This window comes from Equus caballus, chromosome 19, assembly GCF_041296265.1.
Source record: "Equus caballus isolate H_3958 breed thoroughbred chromosome 19, TB-T2T, whole genome shotgun sequence".
Taxonomy (NCBI): Eukaryota; Metazoa; Chordata; class Mammalia; order Perissodactyla; family Equidae; genus Equus; species Equus caballus.
The window spans coordinates 12,926,179-12,951,655 of record NC_091702.1 but is presented as its reverse complement, the minus strand read 5'-3'; positions in this window follow the sequence as shown (position 1 = coordinate 12,951,655).

The window sequence follows — 25,477 nt, the reverse complement described above, 5'->3', positions numbered from 1 at the left end:
CAAAATATAACACAAAATTCTAGAAATAAGGAGAAACTTACAAATTATTATTCACAGAGGCAAACTTACCACACGGTTCCAAAAGTGGTCAAATGAGATACACAAGAATTGGGAGAAAGAGGATTCAAATAATGTAACTTATAAGCATGATACAAGATAAAATAAAGAATTTTTTATTCATTAAACAGAGAATGCACATTTTTATGTAGGTGTACTGCTTTCAAAGATCATTCACAAAGCATCTAAAATTTCGAAAAGTACATATCAGAGAAACTATTTCTTACCAAATAGAATAAGACTAGAAACAAAAAACTAGAAGATAAACTGAAATATCCATACATTTGTAAATTTAAAAACAATTTTCTTGTTTTTTATCATCTACCATTAACATTTTTTAATTAAGGAAAATGCTTGGGATTTGAAAAAGAAAAATCTATTTGGCAGTGGTTCCCAACACCTGGAGAACTTTAAAAAAGAAGTTTGTCTGTGTTTTCTTTTGTTTTGTTCTATTTTGTTGAGGTCGCACTGGTTTATCACATTATATAAATTTCAGATGTACATCATTATATTTCAATTTCTGTACAGACTGTATCGTGTTCACCACCAAAGTCTAGTTGCCATCTGTCACCGTAGATATGTGCCCTTTTACCCCTTTCACCTTCCCTTCGCCCCTTCTCCTCTGGTAACAACCAATCTGGTCTCCATAACTGTATGTCTGTTTATCTTCCACACATGAGTGAAGTCATACTGTATTTGTCTTTCTCCATCTGACTTATTTCACTTAGCATAATACCCTTAAGGTCCATCCATCTTGTCACAAATGTCAAGATTTCATCTTTTTTTATAGCTGAGTATTATTCCTATATATATACACCACATCTTCTTTATCCATTCATCCACTGATGAGCACTTATGTTGCTTCCAAGTCTTGGCTATTGTGAATAATGCTACAATGAAATAGGGGTGCGTATATCTTTTTGAATTAGTGTTTTCATGTTCTTTGGATAAAACTCAGAAGAGGAATCGCTGGATCATATGGTAGTTCTATTTTTTTATTTTTTGAGGAATCTCCATATTGTTTTCCATAGTGGCTGCATCAACTTATATTCCCACCAGCAGGGACCAAGGGTTCCTTTTTAAAAAAAATTTTAAAGCCCACGTCCCAGTTCCTGACAGAAGTATTTTTAAAATCTTTGCCAGATGATTCTAAAATGCAGTGGGTTTTGAGAAGCACTAACCTATGCAATAGCCAGTAGACAATTTGCCATGCGAGACTGAAGCTTTGGGGAAAGGCAACAGGAGATCACAGATTTGGGAGATGGGAATAGCAAGTCAGATGCTAGGGGCTGGATTTATCTGGCAGACCCTTTTTTTCGCCCAGCGTCGTGGGTTTTTTTTTCCTAAGCATAACTTTAAATGTCTTTAGTCACTTCCAGTATGCCACAAACCCCATCATTTCCTATTGCTTGCACCAATCCAATTCACATATTTAATTGCCTGCCTGCCTCCTACTATTAGGCGAGGTTAAAATCATGAGAGTATGTAAGATCACTCAGAGAAAAGGAGGAAGGCCAGAAAGTCCTGCAACTACTTTGAATGGAATTGGCAGTGGAAGAGAACCAAGGGAAAGAAAATCAGAAGAAAAAGCAGGAGAGGTAGGAGGAGAAACCAAGAAAGGGCTACAATCCAGTACATAGATCTAGGATGGCTCAATGCCGATACACACAACCAGAAATTTAAACTAATTTAGTCTGTATTTTATGGTCCTCAGTGCCACCACTGGTGGGAAGGGTTGAAGAGGATACAGATGATAAAATTGTATTGTATGCATATATGTATTGCACGACAGAAAAAAGGAAAAGTTTGCAAAGCCATGGATTGAGTCCATGGTGAATCTTTGACTAAATGTTCTATATCTAGCAAGGAAGATCTGTAAGTTTCTACCTAAAAGTAAAGTGATTTACTAACATGTAACTGTTATCACAGACTTCATACTGCCCTCAACTGCAGTGACCACCTGCTAGATTAGATGATAAGGGAGCACCGTTTTTCACGTCCATGAAGTAATCTCTTGCTTAGAGATTGTTAAAGAGAATGTCAATTAGTGTCACCAGCCAGCAACTGAATTTTCACACAGTTTTGGAAAGCATGGAAAAGTGGGTAAGTTCTGGAATGCCATTCTTGTTTGGTGAAACTCTTTCTTCAGTTTGTAGTAATCAAGAAAATAATCACACAACGATAAACATTTATAAAATTTCATACAATAATTCTAGGGAGAAAATACAAGGTTCAGGAAGGCTATGAACTCAAATTTATGGCAGAGCAGATACATGTTTTCTCTTTAATACCTGAATATAAGCTCCTGAAGGTCAAGGACTGGTCATCTCTGCATCTGTACTGTTTAGCACAATCCCTAATACATAACTGAAGATACTTCTTGTGCTAAACTAAACACTGGCCAAAAACGACTAACAGCTATGAACTACATATGGGGTCTGAGTAACCAAGGACCAGGAAGTGTTATAGAAATGATTCTGTAAAGGAGACAAATAGGACCTCTCATTCCATTTCCAACTTCACCCTATCCTAAGCTTCAACCACGTGGAGGTGCAAGACCCTCATTTGCACGCATTCTTGCCTTTGTTCGCCTTGAATAGGTCTAAGGAGGGTATGTAACTGAATTCTGACAAATGAAATGTGAAGGGAAAATGTCAGGAATTTTGAGAAATATTTTCTTTCCTCACAAGAGAGAGTGTCTGAAGGACAAAGTCTTTTTCCAAGTAGACTTCTTCCTTACTGGCTGTGAAGATACCATGTACAGAGATGATGCTTGGAGTACCAGCAGCCATGTGACCAGGAGAGCACCAGCACCGCAGAGGGCAGTGCAGGAAGGAGAGCTCTTGTTCCTGCTAACAATGCTGAGCCAGCCACTGAACCAGTGCAGAGACTGCCTAACTCCAAACTTCTCTTTAGGCTACCAAGAAGCGTCTTTCTGGTTTAAGTTGTTGTTGATCAGGTTTTCTGTTTCTTTTGTCAAAATATTCTGGTACAATATTATACACTGAGGCAAAAACTATTTGTTGCCTACTGACAGCCATTCTCCCATGGTCATCTTTAGCAGAAAAGAGGCAGCATCTAATGGGGCCAGAAAGATCAGAGACTTGCTTTCCCATCTTCACTTGCTCAATCCTGAGTATATAATGCCCTCCTGGCCCATCACTCCTAAGAGGAAATTTATAGGGATGGTTCTTGTTAAGATTTTCTCCTTCCTAAAAGAGATGCCCAAGAAGAAACCTCCATTCCCTTTCTACATTAACATGCTGTGTGAAGATATGAACTTGGAGCTATGGCAGCCATTTTGTAATCATGAGTAGAAATCTACCAGAACTAGGAAAAAGCCAGCCAAGATCCCTGACAACTTTGAGCAGTTGAACTAATACTGGAATCATCTATCTTGCTCTGTTCTTGTGGTTATGTGAGCAAAATAAAAACCTAAATTTAAGCCACTTTTAGTTGGACATTGTGTTACTGTAGATGAAAGAATTCTAACTGAAACATTCCTCTAATAGAGCTGTTGTGAGAATTCAATGAGAAAATTGCTATAAAGTGCTTAGCACATTGTCTGCTACAAAATGAGTATTAGAAAACTTTACCTAATATTACTGGTTTTAGTAAGTACATATGATAATGTCTGCCCAGACTCTTCCCTTATTCATCAGTCCTTCATCTCATCAGACCCCAAGGCTCCTTATTTTGAGGGACCGCTCCTCCTCTTTCCAACATCCATCACATAACCTGAGGAGAACTGCCTTCTTCTAACAAGATCCAAATTCACAGGTTGCACTCTTGGTCCACAAGTGGAAATTCGTACCAAGCTGAACTAAGCATCATGCTCCATCACACCGGTTACATTCTTTTGTCCAGTAATTGACACATGTGCATTGAGGATCTCCGGGCTCTCATGCTTATAGGCTCATAGGGAAAGCCTGCCTGAGGGGATGAAACTAACATACAGAACAAAATAGAGATGAGAAAATAAAAATAGCCTGATTGAATTCAAGCTCCTGGGGTTTCAGTTTCTCAGGTCCCATTGCTTCCCTGGTTATTGCCTTCCTCCAGTGTGAGCCTATCTCCCTTCATTCTGTGAACTATTCTAGTATCATTTTAGTATATTAGTCAGAATTGAGTTCTGGTCACTTGATCCATTAGAGTTCTGATTAACACATTCTTCTCTACCTTGTGAAATCTTACTCACCATTTATCAAATGTCAACTGTCAACTCTACTCATTCAACAAATATCTATTTAGTACCTACAACATTTCAGGCACTGTGATAAGCACTACAGATACATAGACAACAAAGACGTATACTTTGCCCTCAAGTTGCTTAATCTTCATAGATATTCTTGTGTCAAGATCATTCTCAAAGAGGATATTAAGTGCTTGAGAGAGCTGTGGAAATGGAGTGATGAAAGAAAGTAGAAAGCTATTTACTCTAGACTAGGATGAAGATTTAGAGGCAAAGGAACAATTTCTCAAATGGGATGACAAATAGAATTTGGCCAGGGAGATTCTAATCAGGGAAGTAACTGGATCAGCTATGTGTTAAATTACCGGGACCAAACAGGGCTGAAATAAACTCTACTTTGAAAACTTTGATTGACACTTGGCTTCATCACTAAGGTAGGAACTATAGAAAGAGAAAAGAAGTAGCTCGTGAGAGAAAAGAAGATAAATTATGGACACAATGAGTTTCAAGTACCTTTGAGAAATTCAAATGGAGATAGCAGGAACTTTGATATATGGGCTGGAACTATATTTTTTAAAAGTGGCTTGGCCTAAAAATATATATATTAAGGAGTTATCAACATATAGATGACAACTGGAGCCATGAAAGTGAATGGCATTGTAAGAAGAGAACGTAGAGGAGAGAAGAGGTAGAAAAATGGAACCCTAGGGAACACATCATGCCGTGAAAACCAGTAGAGGAGAATTTCAAGAAGAGAGTGGTCAATAATTCATACCCAGAGAGAGCACATAAAGTAAGATTAGTACTAAAATGTATCCTTTGATTTCAGCAACAACCTTGACAACAGCAGTTTCAGTGTGTGGAATATGATCATATGGATTGAATAATGAATGTGAGGTGAGCAAGTGTGGATGGAACTGTAAACTGCTCTTGCTCTTTTTGAGACGATTAGTTATCAAGGAAAAAGATCAGGTAGTACCTAAAGTCTTTGTTGTATGGTTTGTTTATTTAATATAGGATAGACACTTGAGCATGTTTATATGCTTAGAGGAAGAGCCATTAAATAAAAAAAAAGAGCTAAAGAAAACAGGGCAAGAATACTGAAGATGAATATGATGTCAACAGGAATCAGATCAAGCTGGATTCAGCCATTTCTCTACCCTCAACCTTCCACAGTCTACAAAGCCCTATATTGCTTGGTCCCCAACTCCCTCCCAGCTATAGCTCTTCTTCTGTGACCTCTGTTGTTCACTCCACTTCAGACACACCAGTCTCTTTACTGTCCTCAAACATGCCAAGCACACTCCAGCCTCTGAGCTTGTGTACTTTCTCTTTACTGCTCCTAGAAAGTGATTCACTTACCGGAAGCATGGCTCATTCCCTAATTTCCTTTGAGTCCCTCAACAAATATCACCCCATAAGTGAGGTCTTCCGTGACCACCTAGTACATAAAGTAGCAAAAACTCCCTTGTTCCCAACACTCTTTAGCCCTCTTAACTTGCTTTATATTTTTCCATAGCTCTTATCACATTCTGACATATCACAAATCTGCTTGTTTATTAGCTTATTGTCCGCCTTCTTCTCCTAATATGCAAACTCCATAATGAAAGTTAAATTTATTTTCAATATTTCAATATTTCAATATTTTCAATATTTCAATATTTCCAGTGTCTAAACAGTGACCAGCACTTGATTGGTTCTCAAATAAATAGCAGCTAGACAAGTAAATGAGTTAATGAGAAGGGTGTTTCAGAGAGTATAAACTAGATTAGAAGGAAATAAAGCCCCAGGGGAGTGTCATATGAGGAGAAGCGAAAGAAATAGAGAGGCCAAAGAGCAGACTTCCGAGAAGTAAGACTCTAAGCAACCTAGAGATAAGGGGTTATAGTCAGAGCTCGGAGCACAGTGAAGATTTCAGAATGTATACAGTCGTGGACGATGCCAACATCCACAGTGGGTCCTGGGGAGTGGACACCTGCAGTGTGGGGAGGAGAAGCTCTTTGGAGTTCGGAGAACCAAGAGGTTCTTAAGCTAAAGTGTTGGGTGTGTCATGGTCAGAGTGGTGGAAGTTTCCAGGAGTAATGGCAGACAATGAATACCACTCCTTAGTGAACCAGGGATGGTGAAGCGGGGGATGAGGGCAAAGAGTTGCGGGATGCAGCCGCACAGGACAGAACTGAAGCAAAGTAAGGAAGAATGGCCTGGATTTTCTAGAAAAACACAGCCTGGTGATATAAACAGCTAGAGGACTGATAAGACTAAAAGTTTCTTGTTTTGTTTTGTGTTGTTTTACCATGGTGAGCTGTCAAAAACCTTTTAAGTTTCAAATAAAAGAAAAATGAAGTATTTTCTTGGTTCCCCTATAGAATGGAACCCAAAGAAACCTCACTGTAATAGAGTTTGACTCTACTTTTGATGTTTGCTGACAGCTTTTAACTCCCTCCTGCCCTTGTGACCTTCATCTGGGTAAGCTGATAAGAGAGCCTGAGAATGCCTTCCTTTGGTGCCGGCAGGAGATTCAAACCAAGCCAGCCCCCGCCCACGCGCATCTTCCCTCTGTCCAGCCTCACGACAAGCCACAGTAAGAACCCCACACCAGTTTCCTGGCCTTACTCTCACAAGCCATTTTCTGACCAGCTCGGGAAGGCCACCCTGCTCTCCCCTAGAAGCCTCACTGTGTAAGTAATAAACATTTGCACGTCCTCTGTGTGTGTGGCATCCTCAGTCCTGACACCTGACCCAAATTCGGGGGGGGATGCATCCTGTCCACAGTGTGCCTACAAAACTCAGTGACTCAGGATACTTTCAGAGAAGCCCTTGCTGATCTCATAAGGCAGAATTAGTCACTCCTCACATTATGCTTTCATTTATGTTTATTTATATGTTGAGTGCTCACTATAGCCTAATATTTATTATAATTGAATGCACATATAACTCTTACTCTCATTAAGATTCTTGAGGGTAAAAATTATATCTTATTTATCTCTATATTCCCTGGAACTTTATGTAAGAATGCTTAATAAATATTTGATTTATTGAAATTTTCAGGAGCTACAGGGGCAGAGTGGCATTCCTTTGGGGAAATAGAAGTTTCCGTTTTTATCTGAAGCTTTAAAAACACCCCCTAAATGTATTCTGTCTGTCCTGGGCTCTCAGAGCTCTTGATAGAGGTCAAATCATGATATAAAAACACCAAAGCACAATATAAAGACCACTTTAAAAAGATCAATTCCTTCCAAGGCGCTCCCACTCCCCTCATGGAATCACTAAACAGAAGGCTTGGTTGAAGATCCCTGAAAGTTCATTTATTTTCTGTAAGAGTTATGAGAATGCTCATAAAACCAGTTTTGAATAGAAACCCACCCATATGCTTTATGCTGTTTTTCAGGCAGTTAGCCTAATTAAGCCTCCTAGGCAGGTTACGGTCCCCCTGTGGAAACCAAATTGAGTTTAAATACAGAATTATCTCAAAATCTACGAGCTTTTGATTGATGCCCCAGTTAATTTTGACAACTGAAGTGGCTTCCAGCTTATCTTCACTTTAGGAAGATGAATAATTATGGAAATGACCTCATTAACTCTTTGATGCCAGTCATTGGAATTTATGAAAGTTATTATGCCTAAACCTGAGGCCTAGGAGAGAAAAATAATCAGTCTATTGGGCATATTTGCTTCAAATTTTTGCCTCGCTCCACTCCACTGTCATACCCACAGGCACTGACAGAAATGTCAAACTGTGTGTCCAATGACACGAGGAGATTAAGAAAAAAATCTTCATTCAGATAAAGATGGCTCTCGCCAGCACCAGGACCCCTAACATCTCAAGATTTTTTTTTCATCTCAGGTTAGCGGCAGATTTTATCCCCTGTATCTTCACATCATCTCAGTCGGGAGAAGCAAGCATTCAATCATCATAACAGAATCTTTACTCTGAAGAAAGGGGTACATTATGACCCATCTAAAAGAAAAAAAAAAACATAAATAAATGCAATTTGGAGGATAAAAAAATATTTCTTAGAGTTCATTTCAACTAGTCATAAAAAGAGAGGGTTAGATTAGGAACTTAACTTACATGGTGCAACTGAGGTTATGCAACCAATGTCTTCTCAGTTCGCCAAGGTTAAATTGCTGAACATCTTCCGTATATTTTGATTCATCCTTAACTCCCTATGAATAAAGATTAGACCATTTTACTTTGTGAGAAAGGAAGGTGTATTGAGGGTGAAAATGATTTAAACAAGAACTCTCACACATCACATATTATCTTCAATTTTCTCATTTAGGGAATAATGTCGATAATGCTACCCAGAGAGGTCCAGGAATGGTCTCAGGTGACTTTAGGGCATGTGAAAGTACTTTTTGAATAGAAAATTACTAAATCAATATTTTTATGTAGAACAAACACTGGTAGATTTGTCCTTTAGATGCTTGGATCCCTGAAAGTGCATAAAATTTGGAAAAAAGGTTTAAAAGATTCAGAGCCTTGCAAACTTCATTCTAAGAGCAAGTCACTTACCCTCTCCAAGCCTCATTTCTAAAGAGAGGTCAGGATGTTATGGTCACTGTGGTAGACTGCAAACATGGTCTAGATTTTTGCTCTCCCCATATCCATGCCTCTTGTCCTGGTGGTGGCTTCCCACTCAACCTCTGGGGTTTGGGGCTTTAAGACTTGACTTGTCCAATAGAGTAACACAGAGTAATGACGTGCCAATTCTGAGCCGAGTTCTCTAGAGACCTTGCATGCTTCCATTTGCTCTCTTTCACCCCTGTCATAATTCTGAGAACATACCCAGACTGGCCTGCAGTAGGATGAGAAAGATGTGGAGCAGAGCTCAGTTGTCCAACTTGCCCCAGCCCAGTCCATCCCAGTTCAACCAAGAGCCAGCCAACACCCAGCCATGTGAGCAAGCCCAGCTAAAATCAGCAGAGCTGTCTAGTTGTTGACCTCAGATTCGTGAGCAAGTAATGGCTATTATTATTTGCCATTGAGATTTTGCGGCTACTTGTTATATAACAATATCATGTGATAAAGACTGATACAGTCACCAACTTTCCAGGCAACATCACAGCATGGCTATGTATCTCAAATAAAACCATCTAAGTAAAGCTTGTTTTAAAAATCATAAAACTCTTTTCAAATGCATAATTGATAAAGTTATCTCGATGACCTATCATATTAAAAGTCTAGGTAAAAGTCTGCTATAGTTCCCTCACATATATACGGTACATATTTTATCAACATTTCATAGTGTGGTTTTCTACGATTTATTCACGTATGAAAAGTCCAGGAATATTTAAATTCCAAAATTCCAGTAAAATATAATAAAATTACCCAAGTGCTGCACAGTTTTTGCACTGGAAATAAAACACAATAATTCTAGAGGATGATTGCATCCATCTTACACCTCCTTAAGCAAGAGCGCGGTGTAGGTCATTCCAGACCGTTGTCCACCATTCTCTTTAAGAATCTTCTGGGAAGGGAGTCTACATCTACCTGTTGGTTATGTCAGCTTTTAACAATCCTTCCTTTCAGAAATATTTCCAACTCATCACTTAAATTTCTTCTGAATCCATCTAAGATACGTATTTTTTCAATTGCAAGCAAAGTAGAAATTAAAATGACTCATTGAATTCTCACTATAATTCTTTCACATCTCCTTCAGGGCAACTAGACTTCTTGTCTTTAGGCTTACCAGCAACTGATTTTATTTTCACTATGAGAACATGTATTCTAACATATGTATGTAATTATTAACCAGGAAAGCTTTTAATATTCTTTCATATAACTCACATTTCCACTTCTACAGTTTCTTACCTATAAAATGGAGATACAACACTTCCAAACTTGGAGGATTTCCCTCAGGGACACAGATATCCCAATATGCCCCTAAGCACACTCAATCTTTCAGTTTCATCAGCTTCCCAAGCACAGCACCTGACCTGACAATTATAGTGAACAGGATTCTCTAAACCAAAATAGAAAAAGAAAAATGTGTATACTCACAAGGAATTTGCTGGAAATTTTGGAATAGTTCTGGTGGCCAAATAGCAAAACTCAAGCCCCCTCCCACAGTCCTGATTCCTGGACCTCCCGTAAATTCTCGAGCAGAGGAGTAGACTGCATTCTCCCTCTGCTCTGATGCTTCCCCGTGTACTTTCAGGGCTGCTGATTGGTTGTTACTACCCCAAGAGCCATTTTTCTAGGAGATTATCCAATACTTTCAATGAGAGACTTTGCTTAACAAAGGCAAGGAAAATTAAATAGAATATTCCTTTGTTTTCAGTGCAGAGCATGGGATCAGATCGAGTTCTAACAGAAGATTGTTAAACAACTGTGTTGAACTGGATTAACCGGTTAAATGTCTTGCCTTATGTAAGACAGAGCACCTCTAAGAAACACCAGTGAGGACTGTGCTTCCACAAAAATATTTAACTTGCTTTGGGCAACAGTACAAGAATTCATAGAAGTAGTAGAATTGTGCTTTAACGAACCATACAGAACATCAAATTTGCTTCATCGCATTAGAATTTCACTTAAGCAGAGAATAACTACTGTTAGTATACAGAAAGGGATGCTGTTCTGGAGTTTGGATTGTTTGTTTTCTTTTTTTGTTTTTGCTAAAATACATAGGGCAAACTCTTCTCCACTCCATCTCTTCTCCCTGCCTCAGTTCTTCAGGAAGTATTTGTAAGCAAACTCTGTTATATGCCCTATACCTAAATAAAATATCTGAAAAATAGCAACACCAGTTCCCATAACTTTTGTCAGGGTTCAAGATTCCTATCTACATCAATATTTGTTAACACTTTCTTAAGTTCCAAACCTGTATTTCCCAGGTCTGCCTCTGCTACTGACTAAATATGTGATTGTAGATGAAGACGTTTACCTTTCTGGGCTTTAGTTCCCTCATGTGTAAAATGAAGGCATTGAATGATGAAATAACCTTCATGATCCCATACAACTTCAGTAGTTTGTAATTCCAGCACCACCTCAATGATCTGCAAGGTACACCATACCCAAAACGATCAGAAATAAAGTTAGATGCTTTATAAAACTGATTATTCTCAAGTATTTCCAACTTTGATAGCAACCAGGGACCACTCAGTATTAAAAACTCAGAGTAATGGTTGATTTCTTATCCTTCTGTCAATTCTAAGGCCACGATGTCCCTCAAATGCCACTCTCTCTTCTCCTTATTCTTTGGAGAAGCCATGTCTTCATTACCCTTCTTGAATTAGTGAAATAGTCTCCTGACTTATCTATTTGCTAGCAGTTTCTTCAACCTCCAAACCATCTGTCACCTCAGTATCAAAGTCACCTCCTCAATCATAGACTTGATGAAGCTATTCTTACTACAAATGGTTCTTCATGTCCTTCAGGAAAAAGTTCACATTCCCCATCCTGGCATCAAAGGTGTTCCAAATGTACACCTACAGTGACATTTGTATTTCTATCTACTCCTCACCTTATATAGATTTCCATTCCCCAATCAGGGCGTTGATGAAGCATCTAGTTTTCCAGTGTGGTTGTGAAGAGCAAATGAGACAATGCTTGTACACAGGCCTAGAACAATACCTAGTATAGGAGAGTGGTCAATTAGTGTTAACAATTGTTAGAATTACTCTCTATGCCCTGAACTTTCCACACCTGCCTTTTCCTTGCTTCATCTGCCCTCCCTGGAAGAACCCTTCTCATTGTGTTCCCACCAGATGCAACCCTGCCTATCCTGAAAATCCAGTTCAAATACCTCCTCCTTTGTGAAGTCTTCCTCAAGTTGCATCAAAATTAATCTCCCCTTGCACTGTGTCCACAGCATCTCCCCTAAAAGTCACTGTATCATCTTTCAGTATGCCCCATACTGTAGAAAGTTCATCCATCCATTCATTCATTCAACGAATATGTTTTGAGAGCCTAGTATGTAGCCCATATTGTTCAGGTTTTAAATACAAAGGAGTAAACAACAAAAAAAAGTGCTTTCTGCTTTCATCAACCTCCCATTCTAATGTGGAGAAATGGATAATAAGAAAGTAAATATGTAATACGACAGGTGTTGTTAGCACAGAAAGATGGGTTCTCCTACCCAATGCACATAAAAAAAGCCAATTATTATGGCATCAGATTTTGAGAAAAGATTACAGCCTTATTGTGCAATCCCTCTGAAGGAGACAAGCGGCAACACTCTCAAATCTGTCTCCTCGATCGAGGGCTTGGGGCAAAATTTGTGGGATGAAGGGCAGGGTGGCCTGAAGTGTGGAGATAATTGGAGGAGAGAACTGAGGTAATTGCTGATCTGCACAAGTGTAGTCAAGCTTCACGGCTCTTCCTAGGATGCATGTTCACAAAATGGTGGGGTTAGCATGATCTGAAGGTGGAGTTTTCAGCCCCTTAACGTCAAAAGGGTCACTTAGCGGCCGTTTGCACAGGTCCAGTTGATGAGTTGGTGGTCTCAACCACCTTCAACTGGACAAAGGGTCATTTCTCAGTTCCTCAAAAAACACTCTTAATTACTCTGCTGATAACATGGGGTCAATTGAACTGGTCCTAGAGGGCCCATGGTTACAGTGTCATAAAGTGTCCAGGGCAGAAGCGGAGGACCAACTCTATATAGTCAATCATGCCTTCCATATTGGAGGTTCCTTGTGTCCTGACACCATCTCATTCTCCTTTTCTCCCCCTCATCACTTAACACACTGTTAGCTGCCATGTACAATGAACGTGTATTGGGTTGAACCTGAGTTTCTAGTGAAAACGTTTTAGGCAAAATGCTTAAACTTTCTGCTTCAATTGCCTTCTCTGAAAAATAAATTAGCAATATTTATTTGCATGTTATTGGGGAGATGAAATGAGAAGTCCATAAAATACTGGTGTTTTATACTGACAATAAACAGGCTCTATCAGATGCTGTTGCTGTTTTTAACAAACATTTCTAAAAGTCTTGTAACCGTTGACTCATAAGAATATGACCTGGTAAAACATTCGCTTTAAAGACCATTTTGAAAATTTTTATCAGGATTCAGTAAGATATCATTATCCTGGGGCACCTGTGGAGATGCGGAAATGGTCTTGTAATATTAAACTATACGTTTTTATGATATTTGTTAAAACTAGGTTCTACTCAAAAAATATTTAAACATTTCTAACAGATTTTAAGATGAAAAGGGATCAAAAAATTACTTTTTAAATGAGATATTTAAAAAATAATAACCAAGTTCAGGAAGAGCTAGAGATATTAATGTAAATAGTAATAGAAAAGCCATCAGCCCACCTCAAGCGCTATTTATGATAAAAATGACCTTAAAAATCTCTAGCTCTAAGCCTCTATTTTGCAAGTGAGACCCATAGTGGAGAAGTAACTTGCCAAATGTATCACAAAGAGTTGGCAGAGTAAGTACCAAGCTTCAACTTCCAGCAGAATCCTTCAAAGAGAAGGAAAAAAGCTCAGCTTTCTCTCCCTTCTGACTGGAAAGGCAGCTAGTCTGTTGCCTCACAAAGGAGAATGATTTCAGTCCGCCACACTCTAAGACTTTTCCAAAGCACATGCATATATACTTCCACAGTCTCCTGCCTCTTGGTAAACGTGACGTTAAAGAGTGACTTTCTATTATTACCCAAATGATCTGTTTGGGTGCTTAAAGGTTTCCTTGAACCTTATTCTTACATGGGACCATGGTGAACCGGTTTTGTGACCAGCCCTTTATGCAATGATCCAGCACATGTTAATCAACTCTGTTATTCTTTATTCTTGCATTATGTATTATTGCATTTATTGCAATTATTCTTTATTATTGCATTACTAGAGACTGCTTCCCCCAAAGACCAGAATACCAGCACTAAAGGACAGAGACTTCTTTTTCACGTAACACAGCCTTGAGAAGGAGCAGAGGGGAAAATGCAGTTTAATATAAATGCTGAATCGCAGATGAAAGAATTCAGGCAGATGCTGACAAAATAAAAACATCCGAACGAGATAGGTAAGCAATAACCTGCATAAACACCATACTCACCCTGACAACTGAGCTCTCACACCTACTCCCAGGAGATTCAACCCCCACGGAGGGCAGGAGGCAGACGTCTAAAGGGAAACTCTGTAACCAGCCAAGACAAGTTGATGAGACATTTTCAGAATCATCATTGCACATATAATACCCAAGATGTTTACACTCCTTCTTTTTTTAAGTTGTTTAGGGGTTTTATAATGAGGAAATATGAGAAACCACAAAAGAAATAAGCCTCGCGCCCATGTAGCTGTGAGGAAAATAAAATAAGGCCACCTCATAAAATTGATTCTTTATGATATCACTTCAAAAATATTATTTTGGGAAAGGTTAACTTGCATTTGTGTTTCTCTGAGTGAAATGAAAGTTGTTTTATGCTAAGAATATCAGCAATTATTACAAGCTAAAATAAATAATACCAGTTATAATATTTGCAATCATACAGTCTCAGCATCTTCGTCTCCACCACCCAGTCCTGGGTGCTATCTTTTGTCTCATTTTCTGAGAGACTCCTACCTGCTCTCCCTGGTTCCAATCTTGTTCTGCTGCCTACCGAGCTTTTAAAGGAGAAGCAGATTACATCTTTTTCTGTTTACAATGGCTCCTCCTTCCTCTTAGATGAAAACCCAAGATTTCTCCCTCAAGTAGCCAGGCCCTGATGGACCTGTTCCCTGCCTGTCCTTCCCTCTCGCTCCCCACTCTCCTGCCATGCTGTGCATTTTACTGTTCTTCATACAGGCCACGTTCCCTCCCATCCCAGGGCCTTTACCCTCGCTATTCCCTCTGACTAGAACACTTTTCCTCCCAGGTCAATGCGCCTCTCTCTAATTCTCCTTAGTCCAGTCTCTATATAAATGTCACCTCTACATAAAGTCCCTCCCTCCTTACCCCAGCCAGAACCACCATCTCAGCCTCCAGTCACCCTCCAGGCCGCACGTGGATTTACCACCTCAGCTGGGCTCTTCACCACCACTGCCCTCATCACTGCCTGATATTAGATTACATACACATGAGTTCACTCATTGATCACGGGTCTTTCCTCTCCCTAAGGTGAACAGCAAGCAGCAAGGATGCGTCTTATTCAAAACCATCTCTCCAAAGTCCAGAATAATGCCTGACACATAACAGATACTCTATAAACAGTTACAGAATGAATCGATGAACAATAATAATAATTTAGTATCTACTATGGGCTGACCGCTTTCTCTGTAATATTTTTAATCCTAAACACAAAAATAACCCTGCCACATAAGGATTATTCCTATTTTCTTATCTAGGGAGAAAAGAGTTCAGAGAAGCTGAGTAATCTTCCCAAAGTCATAAAGATACTAAATGGCTGAGCCAGGATTGGAATCCCGAAAATTGAAATCCACATCTCCCAATTCAAAGGCCTACTTTCTTTCTGTTACACAACACAATGTTTTGGAGATATCAATAAAGTTAACACTAATAATAGGAAATATTTATCAGGTACTTACCAAGTGCCAGACACTGCTATAAGAACTTTATATATATCAGCTCATTTAAAGCTCATGACAACACGGTGATATTGGTGCTTTTATCTGATCTCATAGATAAGGAAGCTGAGGCTCAGAGAGGTCAAGTCCTTTGCCCAGGATAACAAAGCCAGGCAGTGGAAGAAGTGGGATTCAAGTTTGGGCCATATGGATTTAGAATCTGTGCTTCTAACTTCTATGCTATAAAGTGAGATCAGAGGTTTCCTTTGCATCGTTTCTAAAGTGAAACAGGTGAGGCACAAAGTAGTGTTAATGTCTCTACAAAGCTCCTGCAGCAGCACCTCTGCCTGCCCGGAGTGTCCAGTAAGTACCTAGAATACATGAGAGCCAGGAACTGCTGGAGAAGGCCACAGCCTGCTATGCTAGGAGCCAAAAGAGAGGAAATAATAAAAAATAGTCTGCAGAGCATTTCAATTTATGGTTTACAAAGCACCTTAGCATAAATTTCCTGAGCTAATTTTTAGAAAGGAGTTCATTTTAGATAAAATCATCATGCCAAACAACTTAGTTTTTACCAAAGTGCTTTGAACTAAATTTTGTGCCAAATCACTGGTAGCTGGATCCCAAGCCCATTTTCAAGATGAGGAAATTGAGGATCAGGGAAGCTAAAGAACAAAAATCAAACATGTCTTCAGGACTCAAAAACTAAATTATTGTTTCCAAAGCAAGCCATAAGTGATGTAGGAAAGTTTGCAGGAAGGAGCTAACACAACCACCGTGAGGCTGCTCTCTTTAGGTCTTGCTTTCCAGATGGGCCCTTGACTGGCATCTGGGAACCTGGCTTTTAAAATTTCCAGAAAGTGGTCAGCTCAGCCAGCTGTGCAGCTTGCCTAAACTGTTTATACAAACAGCGTTTCTTACAGTGAGCATCCTCTTGTCTCAGAGTCTGGGATGGCGGTGGACATGGGTGGCTCTGTGATCAGCCCTGGTGAAAATCCTGAACTCTCAGACACTAACAGCCTTCCCTGGGCAGACACGCTGCACACCGTGGCTGCACAGAGGGAAAGTGTGCTCTGTGTGACCCCTTACAGGAAGGAAAGGGCACAGGAAGCCTGCACGTGAATATCCCCAGACTCTGCCTGGTGTGTCTTTTTCCCTGCTGGTCTGGCTCTGTATCCTTACTGTGCTCCTGTAATAATCTTAACTGTGAGTATGATGCGGAAATCTGTGAGTCCTTCTAGCCAAGCACCAAAAGTGTGGGTGGTCTTGGAGGTCAATGAAACAGAAAGGCAACAGGAGAATGAGAAGAGCCCTTGACAAAGGTAATGGAGACAAGGGAGAGTACAGGTGTTATCTGGGATTTCCTGGAAGCCAAGAGATTCGCTGGGGTTATACAGACCTGCTAGTCTACACTCGAAGTAGGAAGCCAGCATCCATGGCCATGGAATTCACCCATATAAAAAACAGGGCTATGCCTCTAATAAAGAATTGTTAGTGTTTCTTCAGCATCAGTCAAGAGGAAAGGCGGCTACCTGAGCAACTGAAGTACAAACCCCAACACTTTCCAAGAAAGATCAAACTGTAGGAGAAAAATAGGCTTTACTTGGCTAAAACTCTGCATACTGATTAGCAGCCTAAAGAGGCAAATTTATTCAAATCTACCTCCCTAAAACAAATGTCATCTTTCCCGGAGGAGTAGCATGGTGTGGAACTATATATAGAGTACACCATTTAAAATTCCTTTTTCAGGAAAATTCCTCTCCAGTCCTTCGCATTCAAGGTATTTGTAACCTGGATAGCAGCTTTCACATGGTTTCAGAAGTGATGGCTAACTAATCCCTGGGATCTTACTCTGACCCCATGATGTGAAATCTATGCATACACTGTGCAATTTGTATTGTGCAATCTCTTAATAGATGTCTACTTGATGGCAAATTCATTTTGGTATTTTAATAATTGTTTCTAGTCCAAGACACATCAACTTTCTTTTAACACTTGCCCTATATTAAGTTTTCAGAAAGAAATTTACCTCCCCATACACTTACACACATATACACACATGTAAAAATTCCTTCTATCAGGAGAGATTTGAAATCAAAAACACTTAAGTAGAGCAGGCACCACCCATCCCAAATCGCTGAGAGCCAGCTGGAGCAAGAATGGTGACTCTTGTAATGTAAAAAAGACCTAGGAGTCCAATGCCGCCATCACAACATTTACAAGGTTGTTATTTCACAAAGGGCAGGGCTAAAGTTGTGCCAACAGGGGAAATACCCTTTCTGTATATTAGAGTAGACTAGTTTTTCTTGAAAACTAAAGAATGCTCAGATTGAAAAAATGTGCTCTCTTCTTAGGTAACTGTGAGGAAAAATGAATGTAACGAAGGTCACACCATCACCTTTACCCACAGGACTGAAGCCTATTAATACCACCACCCTCTCCCCACCTTTGGAGTCATCAAACCCTGTGCCATACTGCATGTGTCCCCCAAAAATTCATATGTTGAAATCCTAACCTCCAAAGAGATGGTATTAGCAAGTGGAACCTTTGGGGGGTGGTTAAGCCGTGAGGTTAGAGCCCTCATGAATAGGATTAGTGCCTCTATAGGAAGAAATATGAGAGCTTGTTTCCGCTCTCTGCTCTCTGCCATGTAAAAACACAAGAAGACGGCCATCCACAAGCCAGGAAGCAGACTCTCACCGGACACCAGACACCTGATCTGGCAGTGCCTTGATCTTGGACTTAGCCTCCAAGAATGTGAGAAATAAACGCTTGTTATTTAAGCCATTCAATCTAAGGTATTTTCTTACAGCAGCTCAAGCTAAGACATCCTGACCATGGAAGAAGTATCAGTCCCTTGCATTCACAACCTACTAGAATGTTCAGAAAGAGATAGAACCTTCTCCTTCAGTGAGAAGAAGTGAAATTTCCTGAGAGGTACAGGGTACCAGACTCCATGGTCTGAAAAGAGGGCTCTAGAGAAAGGAAAATTGAGCAGGGAGGTCAAATCAGAAGTGAAAGAATATGCACGTGGCTCACTTTTTGCAAAAGGTCTGCCCTCAAAATGCCTCCTTCCCATTGCATATCTCCATCAGTGCAATGTAGCTGCTTCTGAGGAAAACTAGTGAGTTAGGACATAAATTGGAGAGAAAGGTTGAGAATTTCCCAGTCATCTTATGAAGACTTCATAGGTGAAAATTGGAAGGATTGTTCCCCTCTGAAGTTACTAAAGGTATCACTATAACAGCATAGATCTCCAGCAGCAGAATGGACCCCTCCTGCAACACAGACACAATATGACAAGTCTGCCCAGAATGGAAGTTTCTAGAAGTCAGAAATCATATTTATTCATTTTAGGGTATCATTTTCTACTGCAAGCAGTTATGCAGTAGATGCTTAACCATTTGTCATTGAAGAATGAGAGTTGATTCCTACATCTAAATGCTGCCATCTCTACCTCTATTTTGGTCTGCTAAAAATGTATCCATCGTGTAAATCTCTGCAATGTCTTTCTCTAATTCTCCTGTCTATATATAGTCTCTTTCCCCTTAGAATTCCCATTGCATTCTGTTACCTTGTTGGTAATTATCTTAATCAAGCTTGAAATAAAGATTTTTCAAATTTTATTCTCATCCTTTTCCCCACCCTCCTCCACCCCTGAACCCATCCTCTATAAGCTCCTTGAAGATCACACACATCTTTCTGCCCATAGACTTTTCTATTATGGTACAGAGCAGAGTGCCTTACATATAAGGAGTAGATGTTTTAAATTTGATTTTATACTCGTGCAAAATGGTCTTTAGGTTTTTTCCTGCTTCCCTTTCTCACATGACAGAGTTATCTTTAAATAAATCACAATATTCATTCCCAATTCTATTTTGTAAAACAAGTAATTACAGTCATACTAATTATGAACATTCCATAGTTGTATCATAATATGGCACATTTTTCTATTCCTTGCCACTAATAACTGAAATCTCATAATTTATGAACAGTTTTACTGTTTTTGAAGAGGTCTATTTCTTCCATCCTGTGCTGATGGGATATGCTCATTTTATCTACTCACCTGATGTTGTACCCCAGCTCGAACTGGATACACTGTGGGGATCCTGAGGATGACGGTTGCCTCATCGGATGAACCATTAATCCACATTGGCCAAAACATTTCTGACTTTTCATTTGTAAAGTGAGATCTGAAAGCCTTCATCATTATTTATTAAGCATCCACTATACCCAGGGAACCTAATAAAAGAGACTGTACTCAAAGAACTCGAAAATAAGACCTCCACTTTCAGTAAAGGGATGGAGTGGGAACTCCCACCTGCAGTCATTCCATTTCAAGTGCTTTACATATTAAAAGGTTCCCATCATATGTGAGTTCAGATGCACAATTTGTGAGAAGGCTAGGAAAGGATTTCTAAGGGAGAGGTTGTGTCCTAGCGGCAGAGCAGTACCAGGATTAGGGACCCCACAGCTACATCAGCCCAATAACAGAGAGAGAAAGGAAGACAATATTAAAGTAATATTATTAATTCAGAGTATTAAAAGTTTTGCAGGGAGAATAAGGCCTTTTCCTTTGCAGAGATATGAACAAGTTGTACATATTAAGACAAATACTCTAAACACTTCCTTGTGTTACCTATAAGAAGCATCCACTTAGTTTACAATCACACTGAGCACAAGAACCACCAACTCTTCATTCAGGTCACAAAATTCCACCCAAAACAAATCATGACCAGGTATGTGGTAGACCACAGCTATATTTTTTGAAAAGTCCTAATTTCTCTAAGCCAGATAGAGAAGGACAATCTCTGTATGACTCCACTTATATCTGGAAGTTAAACATGTAGACAAAGAGGACAGATTAGTGGTTACCAGGGGAAAGGTGGGGTGGGGGGTGGGCATAAAGGGTGAAGTGGTGCACCTGCAACATGACTGACAGATAATAATGTACGACTGAAATTTCACAAGGGTGTAAACTATCATAATCTCAATAAAAAGTTGAAAAAAAGTCCTAATTTCTCTACTTTTCACTGCAGATAACAAGGCAGATCCTTTCTATCCTTAGCTCCTTCATATTAAATCACATTAAAGAGAGTCAGCTTTATTTACAAAATCCATTCATCAAAAAATCTCTCAGAATTGAGAATTTGTTTTTATCTTTGGCCCTATTCCCTCTGTTTTTCATTTATCTGAGAGAAATAATTCTTGTTTTCTCTTGCTGTGGAGTTAATTAAGGTACCTGTTTTCATGTAATCAACACCAGTGGCGCAAGCAGCAAATAATTCTAATAAGAAGCATCTACGATGAAGTCAAAGTTTTTCAACGTGCAACTCCTTTTTTAGTTTTCTTTTCAACATGCAGCTTAAAGAAGTATCAGTTATTTTTATTGTTTCTACCCTATTTGTTTCATAGTCATAGAACTCAAAGCTCAAGGGAAGTATGGAGGTCATATAATCCAATTCATTCATTCTACAGGTAAGAAAAAGAAAGGCATCTAATAGCAGGGCCAGGTCCGGGGACCCCAGGCCTGGTGTTCTTATCCCTTTATTGCACCCCCTCCCTGCTCTGGAGCGTTCCTAAGGGGAGAATCTTAAGCTTATTTCCAACTCCCATTTGGAATGCAGCTTCCAAAGACAAATGTGAGCAGAAGCCCGCACGCAGATCACGTCTGCAGGACTGGAGTGTGCCAGTGGGTGGAGCTTCAAATTGAAGATTTACTTCTAATGGCCACACTTCATTTTCAGGAGTTAGAGTTTCTTAAGAAAACGCTTATCTTACTGAGAAATTAATGAATCCTGATTATCAAAATCTAACTCTGAAGAATTAGAGATCACACTTAACCAAGAGATTTAATTCTGTAAACGATTTCCTGTTAATTACCCCTCAAACGCATGTATGTGTTTATAGAAAAGAAAGTTTCAGTTAAAACTCCAGGAAAGCATGTGCTATTCACAAAACACAGCTTCTGATGAAATATTTTCTATTTTGTCAAAAATAATTTGCAGCTGTGTATAAACAAACTTTCCAATTGCTATAGAAAGTCTAATTTTTTCACTTCCTTAAACAAAATTCATGGAGTACGAATCAAACAGCTAAAAGGAGATATATTTAAAAGATGCAGATTTCCACAGTATTCTGTTTTTGCAACACTTTTCTCAAAATGAAGCATCTTATGTCAAGCTCAAGAATTAGCACTAACTTTAAAAAGGCATTGTTTGTCTGTAGAGCAGTGAAACAGTGTTCCAGGAAGAAATAAAATCGTCTGATAAGCATAACAAAAGTAAATTAGAGTTAGCATTAAAAAATCTAAAAAAACAATGTTATAAGTGATAGAAATGTTTTCTTGCTTATTTATGTTTCTGTTTTTGAGTTAAAATGAAAATAATTTCCTTTATTAAATGTCATATATAACAAACGCACTTTTATCTCTGAAATAGTATTTGAAAATGACTAGCTTTGTGGGCTGCATTATTGGTGTATATTAAATATAATGAAGGGAAGCTGAATATGCCCCTCCAAACTATGCTACACTGGGTTATTTTGAGCTGAAGGCAATTTAAAAAGAAGCAAATATTTAAAACGGCTCTCTGCTCTTCCTCTATTTGCCTAAAAGCAGGACATAAAATTTGTAAAGGTGTCCCCCTCCCCTTTCTACCAGAAGGGTGGAAGTTAATGGCTGGAGGAGCTGCAGAGCTTCATCAGCCCAGAGATGTCACCGGAGGAAACTACGTAACAAACCCTTCTAACTAGCGCTCCTATTCCATTAGTTTTCCCACACTCTTATCTCCCCACAATTTGCCACCCTAGAAACTCAACGTCCTTTTTCTTTGTCTTGCCACTTCTCTAAAAACTTATTGTTCTTTTGTTAAGGTGCTACATAAGCCCGTTTGAACCACCCCCTTGATTTGCTCGTTACTGAGCGCTCTGATGTGTGTGCACGATGCACATGTTAGTGCACTTCTATTTGCTTTTCTCTTGCAAATCTGTCTTTTGTCACTCTAATTTACCAGGCCCCAATTAGAGAATCTAAAGATGGGTAGAGGAAAAGAAAAACTTTTTCCTCCCTTACAACAAATTCATAAATGTTTACAAAAACAAACCTGGAAATTTAAAGAGTTTAAGCCTCTTGAAGTTGAAGTTCACGTCTGTCACATTTATGGTTGTACTTCCAGGATCGGCCCAGTACCTGGCACGCAATAAGTTCTCGGTAAAAGTATCTCAGTGCATGTGAAAGTGTGCATGCTTTCTGTATTAATCAAGATCCTCAATGACTAACAACAAAACACACGGGACAAGTTTAAGCAGAAATGAGATTTATCGAATGACAGGTAACTTGCAGAACTCCCACAAGAACCCGAAGGTCAAGCTCCAAGGCTCTGCAGCCAGCAACCAAACCACAGTTTCTGAAGTTTGGAACCAAATTTCAAACCACAAAGTGGGACTATTTATTACAGGGAAGAACGCTCTATCACTTTCACTGTGGACAAACACTGCGGCTTTCACTGCTGATACCAGGTGGTACTGGTCCCTGAACTTGTACACCAAAATTATCCTCACTTTCTTGCTGTTCCTTGCTGATGCGGTCAATAGAACCAACACAGAGAGTTGACATTCTACTCTCTAACCTCTTCCCCTAGTGTAATAATCACTAAGTACGTGATCTGCTTCTGAGGAGAGAGTTTTACCAAATATTTCCCTCCTGAATATAACTCAGCACTATGCTATCAGCTTTTGTTTGCTTATCACCCATCAGTTGACCATTAAACCAACAGTACACAATTTAGGGTTTTGCAATAGCAGCACCCCAGATCTGGTTACAAATTTTGATACCAGTCAGGATAGACTAGGTCAGGTTGAAATAACCACAAAAGCCAAAAATAACAGTTACCTAATACAACAGGGGTTCATCTCTCATTCTTTACCACATGTTAGCATGGAGATTCTGCCCCGTGTAATCACACAGGGATCTAGACCAACAGAAGTTCCTTGGTACCATACTTTCCCAAAGATTGTGAGTCAAATAAAGATGAATATGGCAGATTGCATGAACAATGAAAGCTTCTGCCTACGTTTTACTGACTAAAGCAAATCACACGATAGTACCTATAAGTCACATGATATCACCCAACTTAAAAAGGCACAGAGAAGTGCAATCCTACCGCTGCCTAGAAAGAAAATCAGACATGTTTGGTGAATGGTATTTATGACTAAACACCTTTGGGAGGCAGGATTAATAAGGTGAGGTATTTCTGAAACACAGGAAACATGTTCTAAAGGTTCAGAGTGGATACAAAAAAATGACTATTTTCTTCAGTATCTAAAATTGTTTCTCTCAAATATGCCATCAATAATTCTTAGAAAAGAATTTTTTTCACTTTAACTTAGTTTAAATTGAAGATGGACAAGTATAAAGAATTTAATGAGGAGCTGACCCTGTGGCCAAGTGGTTAAGTTCACGCACTCTGCTTCAACGGCCCAGGGTTTGTCATTTTGCATCCTGGGCATGGACCTACACACTGCTCATTAAGCCATGCTGTGGCAGCATCCCACATAGAAGAACTAAAATGACTTACAACTAGGATATACAACTATGTACTGGGGGCTTTAGGGAGGAAAAAAAAGAGGGAGATCGGCAACAGATATTAGTTCAGGGCCAAACTTCCTCACCAAAAAAAGCATACCTTAAAAAGAAAAGGTGAGAGAAAGTTTAAGTTCTCTTATAAAAAAAAAAAAAAAGAATAAAAAAAGTTGATGAATCACATTTGATTTAGTGATTGCATGCCGTGGTAGACAGACTCTAGAGTTCCCCTGATAATTCCCACTTCCTGGTGCCCACATCTTTGTGTAAGCCCCCTCTCTAGAGCATGGAAGGACCTATAACTTGTTTCTAACTCACAGAATGTGGCAAAGGGGATGGATGTCATTCGCTTGATTACATTATGTTATGTAAGAGGCTGGCTGAGCAGACAGGAGTAAGATTCTCTCCTGCCAGACCCCAGGAAGTGAACATCCATGTTTTGAACTACCTTTAGAGAGGACCACATGGCAGGGAATTGTGGGCACCCTCTGGGATCTGAGAGCAGCCTTCAGCTAATAGCCAGTCAGAAGCTGAGATTCTCAGTCATATAACCATAGAGCGATGAATTCTGTCAACAACTTTAATGGGTTTGGAAGCAGACTTCCCCAGTCAAGCCTCCAAATGAAAATGCAGCCCAGCAAATATCTTGATAGCAACGTTGTGAGACCTTGAGCTAAGCTATACCTAGAATCCTGCCTCATGGAAACTGTGAGATAATAAATCTATGTGTTGTTTTAAGTCACTGGATTTGTGATAATTTGTTTCCCAGCAATAGAAACTAATACACCTGTTTATTACAATCCAATTTTACTACGCCTATTTATCTTTTGCATTGTTTTCCTCACTTTCTTTTATTTGAAGCTTTTTATTTGGATAACTCTTACAGAAAAGTTGCAAGAATGCTGCAAGAAAATATAATATATTCAGATTCATCAATTGTCTACATTTTGCTCATTTGCTTTACCATCCTCTCTTTCTTATATGTATATGTGCGTGTGTGTGTGTATGTGTGTATAAATTTTTTTCTGAGTCATTTGACGGCATGTTGGAAAAATATTTCTTTATCTCTAAACACTTCAGTGAGGTTGTTTTTAAAGTGATGTTTTCTTAACAGCAGTATAATTATGAAAAACAGGAAATTTATGTTTAATTTCTAATCCACAGTTGATATTCAAATGTCATAAATTATGCCAA